The 12,753-nt window shown below is 39.4% G+C and overlaps 1 long non-coding RNA gene across 1 annotated transcript; it reads left to right on the forward strand.

Annotated features, from left to right (window-relative positions):
* Positions 1-6,487: 6,487 nt before the first annotated feature.
* Positions 6,488-9,951, forward strand: LOC121882729. The gene is made up of 2 exons (XR_006092153.1): positions 6,488-6,574; positions 9,396-9,951. It is a non-coding gene; the product is annotated as an uncharacterized LOC121882729 (long non-coding RNA).
* The last annotated feature ends 2,802 nt before the right edge of the window (positions 9,952-12,753 follow it).

Below are 12,753 nucleotides of genomic sequence, written 5' to 3' on the forward strand. Positions count from 1 at the left end.
CATCGTAACAGTAGCAATGGAGTAGGCTACAGCAGAGTCTATGACGTAAGCACGTGTTATTGTAATTATTCGCACTGCCAGAAGGGGGAGACAAAAGTCCCCCATAATTCACACCTTACTCCGAGCCTTAACCAGGACCTCAGAAATGATGTTTTGCTCATTAGGACCAGGCTTTGGTCCCCATGAGGACTACTGGTCCTGACAAGGACAGTGTTTATATCGGGAAGGTCTCCAAGAGGTAACAAAAACGCACACACGCACACACATACACACACAAACATACCACATCTGAGCAGGGCAATGGGATGTGCATGTAAATCACGCTCTTAACGGCCTGTGGGACAGACTGAGGCGAGGAGACTCAGTCTCAACTCTATGAATAGCAAAGCAGATCCAGCTGGGACTGCCAGTCATCAACATAAATAACAGATTAATATCTTTTCTTTTACAGATAAAACATTATCTTTCTCCGTGTGCTAAATGAATCGCTGCAATTCAGACAGCGTTCATTTACGCTGAGTCCTGGATGGAACACAGTGGCTTGCTGTGTGTGCTGTTGAAAACTCATAAAGGTAGAATTGCAAAGCTAATAAACATTCCTCGATTAGCTGTCCTCCATATGCCTCGCAGTTATACTTTTGATCACTGTTGCTTTGTGAAATCAAATCACCAAGTAAGAGACTTGCAGGTATTATAGCCCTTAAAATTGTAATTACCTATAATGAAGTTATATGAGATGTTGTTTACATTAACATAGTGTAATGGTGAGTCTACTTTATTTGTCTACAGATAGCCAGGGGGCTTTGTGAAAGCAATCTGAGCAGTATTAAGCCCAAAGAAGATTCAATGTCTGCTGTTGGGTTTTAGATTTAAAGCCAAGAAAACAAATCATGCGGTGTTATATGAAAGAGTTTCAGAGATGTGTACCATTGGGTCAGCCAACTGAATAATGTGTTACTTTTGGTGTTGCAAATGGTAGAAAATGTTTCTCGACCTTTGAAGTAAAAGTGGTTTCTACAAGGCAGTGTGTAAGTGAAGCCAGTAGTGGCTGATGGCACACAGATCAGTATTACTCACTAGACCAGACCTCCACAGCTGAGGGAGAGATTCGGCCCCAGCGCTGTCTGTCAGCCCTGTGATATACGCTCGGAGAAAGAGGTTGCGGGGATGGGAGGGGAGGTAGGATTTGATGGGTACATGCTGCTCAAACAACAAATGGCCGCTGGGCTTGTGTGTGTGCTAGAGACTGTTCACAGAGAGCAGGAGCAAAAGCATGTAGCCTTTGAGGGACTGACTTTTATTTGTGGCACGAAGTCACATTTCCAAGCGTCACACCGGCAGTTCTTTGTGTGCGCCTGAGGTTTTCCAGCCATTTTTCTAAAATGCAAATGGCCCTTTCCGCTTTTTTGTCCAATAAAGAGAGGAATCGAGATAGGGTAGAGGCATTGTTTGTTTGTCATCACACAATGACATTTCTGCTCATCTCTGAGCCTGCAGCGAGGTAGCAATTTAAATGTTAACATGGAACGGGTAACACTGGCAGGATACAAAAGTAGACATGGCATCTCTTAGACAGAAAGACCCATTCCTCCCCAGGGGTTTTATATAAGACTCCTACTGTCTATCAAGCAGGAGTTACAGCTGGTGTTCATTAATAGAGATCTGAAAAGCTGTCTGTGAAAATTGTTTGAGTAATCATAATAAAAATCACAGGATGGTGAGTAAAAAAATAAAAAAAATCTTTTGACTCCTTTGTTAGCTCTGGGGCTGATGTATTTTGAAAAAATGTATTGTGTTTCTGGTGATTACTAATATGATAGATGACTACATAGTTCCCAAAAAAAAGTATAATTACAGAAAAGACTTGGGTGACAATATAAAAATATTGATTGTAGCCGCTTTCATAAACTAGGATTCATAATCAGTTTGTAAGGTTCATTAAACTGCAAGTAACCATAGTAACACCATTTGTGTTTCACTATTAGTACTACCACACACTGAACTAATATAACTGCTAGGGGTGTAAAAATTAACTGGTGTGTATCAGAAAACCATTACTAGAGTAAAAGAATTGCCTAAATTAATACACAACTATCTGACACAAAAACGGAAAAAAACAATCTTTTCAAGTAACTCTCTCTCAGCAGCAGCACTCGTGCCTTTAGCATGTGTGTGTATTAGTGTGTGCAACAGTTAAGTTACTGGGAGAGACAGTCAACACAAGGTGCTAGCTTTAGCAGTGTGTCAGTGTGTGCCACAGCAAAGTGAGATGCGTCCATACGGTACAACGTCACTGAAAATACCTAAATCACGGGTATGAAACTGAACCAGGGACTGAGGTAAATTCCCTGTCAGCAGCATTTTAGTAATTTGAATAGCCAAAAGCTAGCCAACATTTTGAATCAAGAAACCTCTGTTGTATAGTCAGTTGAGACGGACTCTGGTTTGTTTCCCCCCTTGGTATGATTCATCATGGCAGATCTGAACACTGCTATGTTACTCAGGTGCAGACCAAAACAACCCTAAACTTTTTTTCTGTGTGAAAAGAAAATGAAACAATAGGAAAATGCAATAAATCTAAAACTCAGCCACTGATTCAGACCAGAGAAAACAAACTATAGGTATGAAAATGCCAATTCTATTGAATTGGCGTTGGCCTTGTTTATCACTTTTGTATTGAATAGTAGTTTGTGTATCTAGACAGGTATTGAATTGTCTGAGAGGTAGATACACACCCCTACTAACCACTGATTAAAACTGACGAGAAACAGAAGCATAACAATGCACTCCAAAGTGTTTTGTTACAGTAAATAAAGAACTCAGAGGAGGAAACGCCTCCACTGCATCTATTATTCTCCTACTTCCTACACCTCATTGTGTGTTATTGCTCATGAAAAGTATGAAAATCTGGTTATACTGAAAAGAGCCATGGACTAATGTAATAATGCTCAAATTTGGGCTTGTGAGTTGCTCATGAGTAAATGTTCATGAAAGAAAAACTATTTCCTCAAATAAAAATGAGCAGAATGAGATTTCAGTGCATAGCAGCTGTTTTCATATTTAAAATGATTTCAGATTAACTGTTCAACATCTTAGATGGAAATCATAAATTACCTCCAAATTGAATTTTGTTTCAAATGTTTTTATTGTGAAGTATCATTTTCAAAGATAACAGTGTGTGCCACACTGTATTGCCATGCTTCTTCCGTATAAACAACGATAATGTCAAAGAACATTGGAAAAACAGACTTCAACACATATATATTACATACAGTGCCTATCAAAGTAAAACACAAGACCTCTAACCCATAAACAGCCGCATGCTCTCTCCTTATCTACGCCATCCTTACCCCCACCCCAGACTGCAGTTGAGATTCCCTCTGCAAGATGAGAGAGACTTAAGGTTGCCAAATTTTCCTCAAAATCTTTTAACTTATCTTTAATGATAAACCGGATTCTCTCAAGGTGAAGTGCATCTGTCAGTTCTGTGAGCCACAGTTTCAATGTTGGGACTTCTTTCTTTTTCCAAAATAATAGGATATGTTTTTTTTGCAGAGATAAGTCCATATGACAGGAGGTGTTGTTGTGCCTGTTATAGTTTCCTTACATCTTTAGGTATCTCCAGAATTATTAAAATTGGGTCAGGTCTGTCTTAACATTCAATGTCTTTGACAAAAAAGTGAAGATATTAATCCAGTAAACTTGTATTTTAGGACAAAGAGTGTAGCTATGAAGTACATTACCTTCCTCTGAATCACATTTTTCACACAAAGGAGAGACCTCTGGAAATCATTTATGCAAATTTTCTTTGGAATCATGTTATCTGTGTATGATTTTTAACTGTATTAAACAGTGATGTGCATTTATGGGACATGTATGAATATAACCTAGACTCATTTTGTATCTGAGTACCCACTTCTTTTTTACCACTCCACTTTTATGTTAATTGTGGTTGGGCGGCTCATGTCTTGTAATATATCATATAAACAGGATATTATATGATGTGACCCTGCAAACCCTTTTAAGCATTCATTCAACCTATCTGGTCCAGCATTCTCAAACTGGGGAAGATGTAGTTACATAATTTCTGACTTGAAGGAATCTGAAAAATTGATTTTTTTGGCAAACAGTATCTCCGTTGAAGCTCATAGAAAGATGCAAATGTTCCATCTATATACAAGGTCCCTAGATTACATATCCCCAATTCTTTCCACATTATTAAAGGCCCCATCTAAACTTGACGGGGGAAAAGATGGATTTGATGATATTGGCAACAAGAACGAGATCGTTCTGAGTTTGAAATGTTTTGATAGCTGTTTCCAGATCCTTATTGTGTTGTGTATTATGGGGTTGTGTTTATAGCATGTTTTTGCTAAGAGAAACTTGTGATAAAATGACTGAACCAATAGAGTGTGGCAGGCAATCCTATCGCTCTATCTGCAGCCCGCTAGGAAGCAGAGCACTATCGTCTAAACAAGCTGCAATGGAACAGATGCCTGCGGCCCAGTAATAATATATAAAATTATGTAGTGCAAGCCCTCTGATCTGTACTTACAGAGGTGTACTTTCTTTATTCTATTTGATTTATAATGCCATACAAAGAGCAGAATTATTGAATCTAGTGTTTTAAAAACATGTTTGTTGAGGAATATTGGTATATTTTGGAGGAGATAGAGAGATTGTGAAAGGAAAACCATCTTAATTTTATTTACCCTGTCCAATAATTAAATTGGAAATGTCCTCCAGAACTGATTGTTATCTTTAAGTTTGTCTAGTGGGGGAAGAAAGTCTGTTTTAAATAGAGAGCTATATTTTTTAGTAATCACAATTCCAAGATATAGGTGAGCCAATCATAATCTTCCAGTCTTATAGGCATCAATTTGCTCTTATCCCAATACTTCCAGATTAGTATGGCCGTCCCTCTTGCTTTCACTGAAAATTGGGAGTGATATACTTGGTTGTGAGCATCGTTTTTCAGGTGGGTTTCCTGTAAGAAAATCACATCTGCTTGTCGTGCCTTTAAATGGGATAGCACCTTGCCCCTTTTCACTGGTTCATTAACCCCATTCACATTACATGTACATAAGACCACTTCTTCCCCCGTTTTCCCATTATCAATGCTTTCCTGAATTGAAATGGTAGATTACTGCAATTTATCTTGGCTTCCCCCCATTCCTCACTCTGAATCTTTGCAGCCCTGGGTTAAGCAGTCCACCCCCATCCAAACACTATCAAAGAAACATATGATAACATCACCTTAACCTGAACTATCTGAACCTGTAGGGGAAGAATCCCCAAACATACACCTATCAAATCACCAATAACATATATACAACTGCCTAAAAACAAGTTCTTAATCTCTAAATCCCTTATTCCTAAAGTGGTAGCTCTGCAGTTGTTATAAAAAGAAAAAAGAAAGCCAAATTCAGGATCCAGACATATAGTATATACCCATTCCAGGATTGGTAAAACAAATGAAATGAGTCCATCTTGATCTTCAACAGCATAAACAACAAACCAATATCATGGGGATCGGCTTACTGCTATTGGACTTCACAGATTTCTCTTATTAAGTCCCAACCAAGGGCCTTCATTATTTACCTTCTGACAACAGAATGAAGTAAAAACACATCTTTTTGATAAATAAAGTGCAAAACAAATATTTAAACCAAGCTCAATGCCCATATTTGTAGCCTAACCATTTTAACTGTCTGAAAGGAGAAACAATGAGAAATTTAAAAAAGGGGACGAACTAGGGGGGCTTACTGGCAGATAAGTTTTATATTCCCCCCATACGGGTCAATATAGACACATACACATATCTTGCATGTTAATATTGGAAACAACTTTTTCCTCAGAACCATTTCATCTTTTAAATTTTGTGTGTGTGCGCACGTGCGTGCAAGCACCATGAATGTGTATGTGCATATCCAAGTGAGTATTTCTTATTAGTATATCCGGTGAAAGCTGCACGGCGTTTAACCACGGCCTGTGGCAAGTCCCGGAATATTTGGATCCGATCGTTTCCATATTTCAAATTCCTGTTGACCGTGACTTTCTGTAATATGTCTTCGAGTATGACAGTAGTGTACTCTCATGATCAGGTGTCATGGTGGCCTGTCGTCTCCTGGACATGTCTGCAAGGCTCTGTGGGCTCGGTCTATCTATCACCAGAGTTTCTGCTAGGTATAACTCTGCCACAAAGTCTCTTGTCTTTTGCTCGTTCTCCATCCCCTCTATCACCCCGGTGATCAGGTTTTGCCTCTTCAAGTCTCCCTCTCGATCCAGGCATTTCTCAGACAGTTGTTTGACTTGATTGGAAAGGTATTTGACTTCATTTTCCATCTACACCATAGTGTCTAAGGTTCAAGTAGCCGATTCAGCTATTCCCTTCAATGTTTCATTCTGCGTTTCCATTTGTCCTTTTAAAGTAATGATGGCCAAATCCTTTTCCGCTTTTAATGCAGCTATTTCACCTCTCAAAGTGGTCGTCACATCAGCAACCTTGTCATCAATTTTGTTGCATATTTCTGATTTTACCTGGGACAGCTCTGCTTGCAAAGTTGCTGTTATGGTAAGCACCTTCTGGTTGTTTGAGGTCTGTGCACTCATATCAGGTTTCTTCTAACAACTTTCCCCCGAGGCTTCACCAAGGTTTGACTCCTCCATTGCTCCCGTCTATGTGTTTCCTCTTGTTGTTGGCATTTTTGGTTTAGAAATCTATGAAATACTTAGGGTACTTATACAATTAGCCCTTAGTCAAAGTAATCTGGCTTTGTATTATAATGTAGTTTTAAATGTAATGTCTCATCATACAACTGACATTTTTCTTCGTCCAAATTCAATTTAACTCGGCACAACAAAGCACTCAGGAATGGTGCTGAATATTGCCGAAAAATAAAAATCTAACTTTGGAATGGTTTTCATCAGAGGGTTTTTCATCTACACATTAGAAAATATGCTGCTGCATCTCACCTTTCAGAGTATTCATACAAGTGACCAACACACTTAACAATAGAATGTGTAGTACTATGGTAACTCATTTCTCACTGCAAACACTTTCTAATTATTTTATTAAAAAGAGGCATTTTTCCTGCATTAATTAAGCAGAATTATGATATCCCTGTCACTTGAACTGAGAGATCTTGAAAATAGACAATAACATCACACAGTGAATCTCCTGGCTGTTTCCAGGATATCATTAAGAAGAAACCGCCATTTTTGTAAGCAGACTCAAAGGCAGTTTGACTGGGTTGTTTTGATAGTGAGAAAAAATGCCTGGCATGAAAGACAGGAAGTCCACACCTTTGCATCAGGAGTTTTTCTTTCATTATCTAGTGTATTTCCATTTTCCAATTGTACATGCCAAAACTGGTGTTATAACATGCAAACATCTAACCATGACAGAAACACAAATAGCAGGTACAGATATAGATATCTTAATGAAAAGCTGAGACTGTCTTCCTAAAAACAATGACAGCATAAGCCATTTCAGCAAAAGTCCAAAAACAACATTGTTTACCTTCAAGTGATGAAGCCCTATAGCATCCATACAAATTATGACGCTTGTCCATTTGAAGTATAGGCAGAAATGGTGTGACATTATAGAGCCAAAGCAGGAGGGTTGGGTCATCGAAATTTTGGACCCTTAACCTTAACAAAGTAGTAATTTCAACCTGATTTTTTTTGTGCTTAAACCAAACAAACCTTAAAGGGGACTTATTAGGCTCATTTTCAGCTTTATGTTTTTATTTTTGGACTCCACTAGACTCCACTAGACTAGCTTTGCATGATTCATAGTTAAAAAAAACTCCTTATTTATCTTACACTGACCCCTCATACAGCCCCTCAGTTCAGCCTCTGTCTCTAACAGGCAGTCTTAGCTCCTGTCTCTTTAAGCCCCCCCTCCTGATGAGCCCACCCTGTTTTGATTGGCCAGCATTATCAAGAGTCATGTTAAGTTACCACTGATGAAAACCCAACATTTCTTGCTTTTGCTACTTCATATTAAAAGCTTTTAAATGACCAAATAACAGGAGACTTTTTTGTGAGGAATTTACAGGAAATGAAAAGTGTTCCTCACTGAATTAGTGGAGCTTCGGTAGCAGCGCTTAAAACCAGTTGATACAACAATATATGGAGATATTTGGAACTCTTTGTGCAGCAGATCAGTTAGAAATAATGCAGGGAGGAATAGTATGAGCAGAAACAGCCACAGTGATGATGATGTTTGATGAAGAGCTGCAGACAACCAGCACACCTCCAACAAGTAAACTACTTATTTTACTTTGCCGTGCTGTGTAATGGAAAAACACTGTGTGCCAGCTCAACTCGAGTCATCGCTCGGCGTGACTACCCCCAAAACAATGGAAAAATGCCATAATGTTAGCAGAGCGGAGCAGTGCACTTGTGCGCTGTGCGTGAAGCAGATGATCATATAAAGAAATCCATCATGAGCCAATGTCAGCTCGGGCTGAAAGTAGAAAAAAAGTTGGAAACGGAGCGCTCAGTGTAGTCTGAAGCTGCTGCTTTTTGCTCACAGGGTTGCGTTTACCTCATTATTTGACACTTTGGCCATGTTTAATATGAACATCCAACATATAATATATAATATTATATACTGTATGTGACTGAAAATAAGGAAAAGCATAATAGGTCCTCTTTAATCTTACCTGTTTAAAATGAGGAAATGTTTTGATTTTTCATGTGATTTTACAGTTTTAAAAGGCGCATACAGTCAAGGATCAAACAGGATGAAAAAAGAGGCCTCATATTATCCTCTACAGCCAGAGGCGTTGATAGGCATAGACAGTGGCACTGCTGTAACCATACTAATTTCTGCACTACCATGCAGTCCAGATGGCAAATCAGAGACCCCATAATAAAACATTAACTTTAACAACACCACCGCAAGCAGCTGAGAGCTACTGCACTACACCAGTTGGTACATTAACAGCCGTGAATCAAGTGGAGCAACGTTGGTTTCTGAGTGGTCTTCAAACAGAGCGTCGTTTTAATGGGATCCTAGGGGCCCTACATATCAAGGCTGGGGGTCGTACAGGGAAACGCCTGTTTCTCTAGGAAATAATGAGGTCATTTGGTGTATAATGAGGCAACTGATGTGGCGAGGGAGGGGTAGTAAGACACGAGGGATTTCAGGCTCCACTCAACATCAATTTGTCGAAACAGGTTTTGGATTGCAATTTCTTTTCCTGTGTTTTCTCTTCCTCCTCCTCCTCCTCTTCCTCCTACTGTCTTTAACACGTTGTAATTTTGTCGTGTCATCAGTACCAGCAGGGTGTGACATCCCACTGCTTTTAATCATTCTCAATCAGGAGGGACTGTCTCTCTCTCTCCATCTCTTTCACCATCTCTCTCCCCCTTTCTCTCTGCAGGAGACAGACAAAATGGAGAAGAATGAAACATGTGCGTAACCTTTTCAAGGACGGCAGTGAGGATGGGCCGTCCGGCTCGAAAGCACTTTAGGAAAAGAAAACCACTGGTGCGGTTAATACAGAAAAGAAGAAGAGAGGGAAAATAGATGAGGGGGCCTGAAAGCCGACTATGATGACTTCTATATATAGCCGCTGCAGTGCGTGGTGAAGGCCTGCACCGCTAAGACGGCATGCTCTTCCAGCTAAAGGGATTTCACAGAGAATATGTGTGTGTCAGAGTGTGTGTATGTACGCATGTATCTGCATGTGTGCATGTGTTTATTAGGACCAGAGATTACACTGAGTGGTGCTGCCGACAAGAGGAGAGGAAGAGAGGAGGAGGAGGAGGAGAAGGAGAGAGCTGTGTTGCTGCAGGAGATGTGGCGTCCTTAATTACAAAGCAAACAACCAGGCCTTCTCCCTTACAGGATAAATGCTTATGTATTTCTCTGAAGGGCTATTATTACAAAACTTTTCTACTCAGCAATTTCTAATAATTAAATGTTACAAAGACCCATTTTCCTTGCCAGGATTGTATGGATTTTTTTAGGTTGTGTATTATTCTGCAGAGGCGACATCTTTTATTCTTCCAGGAGTGGTTTGTGGAAAGAAACCAGGCTGCAAATTATCCACATAATGAATATGAGGTATAACACATTCAGACCACTACAGAATAGTGAGTAATATTGCTGTCATGAAATTGCGTGGATAAAGTACTAGTAAACACTTGTGGGACACTTTATCCTCTGTAACCTTGGCTCAGGATCACTTATACTCATTATCACTTTTTGGTAGTGAAATTTAAGAGTTGCTTTTCAAATGAGACCACGGTTATGAACAGTAACCTTTTTATTTTGGGTACATTATTTTCAGGCTTGTGCACAAAGACAGGGGTGCCTAGTAAGAGGTTAACACTTTTTTTTAGACATGTAAGGAGGCTCATATTTAGTCAAAGTCAGTATGCAACATGTTTTATTCACAGATTAGGAGCTTGATTTAAAGTAAGGGATCCAAATTTATCTTCACTTTTCAATTTTTGATGTTTGTTAATTTAATGTTTACTATTTGACTGTTTCTGTGTTTTTGCATGCATATTCCAAGATATTAGATACTTTTGGATTTTGACAAATCTTTCAGGCTCATTCAATTACTTTGCAATAGCGTACAAATCATCTCTTTTTAATCAGAGCACGAAATGTTTAGAAGTTCCTGCAAGGATACAGGATATGGACTGCATGAGCTCTGCTTTTTATTTCACTGCTTTCTGTTTTCCTTCCCAAATTAAAATTTACAGCCAAGGTGACACGCTGGTAACACTGCATCCACCCTCTTCAGTCACCTCCAGTTGTGAGTAAATGAGGATGAACTGAAGGCAAAAACACCAATTTTCCCCAGAATTGTCTCATTTCATCTTTAACCTCCTATCAGGCACCCCTGTTTTTGTGCACAAGCCTGAAAGTAATGTACCCAAAATAAAAAGGTTACTGTTCATAACCATGGTCTAATTTAAAAGGCAACTCTTTAAATTTCACTACTAAAAAGTGAGAATGAATATAAGTGATCCTGAACCAAAGTTACAGAGGACAAAAGTGTCCCACAGGTGGGAAAATGTCTTTTAACAGGTTAAAGGAATATTTTGACATTTTTGGAAATGCGCTTATTCTCACTTTTCTTGCGTTTTCTTGAGAGTTAAATGAGAAGATTGATGTCTGTACATTACTTATGAAGCTAGAATACACAAAATACAAAATATGTGTTCATTTTTGGGATTTAGAAGTGCTGGTAGTTGGTCAATTACCTTTGGACAGGTCTGAGCCCGGCTAGCTGTTTCCCCGTTTCCAGTCTTTATGCTAAGGTAAGCTAACCAGCTGCTGGCGGTTGCTTCATATTTACTGTACAGTCATGAGAATGGTATCAATCTTGTTATTTAACTCTCGGCAAGAAAGCAAAGAGCATTAAGAGTTAAGATGAAAAAGCCTTCCAGAATAGAAAGGTTTTTTTTTAGAAGAGTCTAGGGTCTGCGCTGCCCTCAGATGCTTAGGAAGACTGTTCCACAAGCATGGTGCAGCAGAGCAGAAGGCTCGATCCCCCCATGGTGCAGAGCTTGGGTACTGGGGCCCTGAAGGAGCAAGCTGTTGGCAGATCTGAGGGTGCAGGTGGAGATTTGTGGTATGATCAGTTCCTGTAGGTAGGGAGGCACATTTTTTAAAAAACTAAACAGATACTTCCACCCACCAGGATGTAAAACTTTGATGGATATGAGAAGTGAATTTTACATTATAAAAACTGACAACCTGTCTAGTAATGAATAGCACTGAGAAATTTGATGTTTACTGAATTTAAAATGAAAAGGTAAAGAAGTCCACCTGGAGAAATGAACAAAAAAACAGAATTAATCTGTGTGTGTGTGTGTGTGTGTGTGTGTGTGTGTGTGTGTGTGTGTGTGTGTTTCTTGGTGGAGGGCAAGGCAATAATAACAACAACTGCAGTTATTGTAAAGACAGTGTTTGGAATCAGAGTCCTGAACTTGCTGTTAACCTGTGGATCCAGCTCAGAAACATCAAACCAAACATATCTTACAGCTTTTTGAGCTTTTGTCCAACTTTTCAGTAAGTGAAAGATGAGTTTTATACTCGGTTTTGCACAGATTTTACGATGTGCCACTTGTCCACAGTTCTCACAATGGTGAGACTTGGGCAGCTATTATTTACAATGCAATTTAAGATTAATGTTTTTCTGCCTGTCCTCCCAAGAGAAACGACACTTGGGTCATAAATTCAGTCGCCAAAATGACCTATAGATACGTTTGAGTGACAGATGCCATATAGCGGCTGTAGTAATTATGACCCAGGAAGTGATGCAGTTCAGATGACGTCCATATAAGGTGACTTCCTTATGAGGAGGAGGTGGGTTGGGACATTGGGACAGTTGGGACATTTTTTAAAAAAACATAACGTGGTGTTTACTGTTGCCGTGAGGACGACGGTTGCCACAAATAACCATGTTTAAAGTAATCATTTTAACCCAAACCATGATCTTTTCCTAACCCTAACCAAGTGGCTTTCCTGTGTAAACCTAACCAGACCTTAACCACAGCGTTGTCACACCATAAAACATAATTATTTTTTAACAGTGATTTATAACAATTTTGTAAAGCGGCATACTACACTGCAATGGGTCGTTCTGGAGCGCAGGTACAAACGACCTGTGTGGTCGTTTAATTTGGAGGACTTATTGGGAAGATCATGTGTATGTTAGCCAACGGGAAGAAAATTTGAGGAGCTGAGGTATTTCATTACCGGGCAGCTTGCACTCCCCT

The sequence above is a fragment of the Thunnus maccoyii genome, chromosome 17 (assembly GCF_910596095.1).
Source record: "Thunnus maccoyii chromosome 17, fThuMac1.1, whole genome shotgun sequence".
Lineage (NCBI taxonomy): Eukaryota > Metazoa > Chordata > Actinopteri > Scombriformes > Scombridae > Thunnus > Thunnus maccoyii.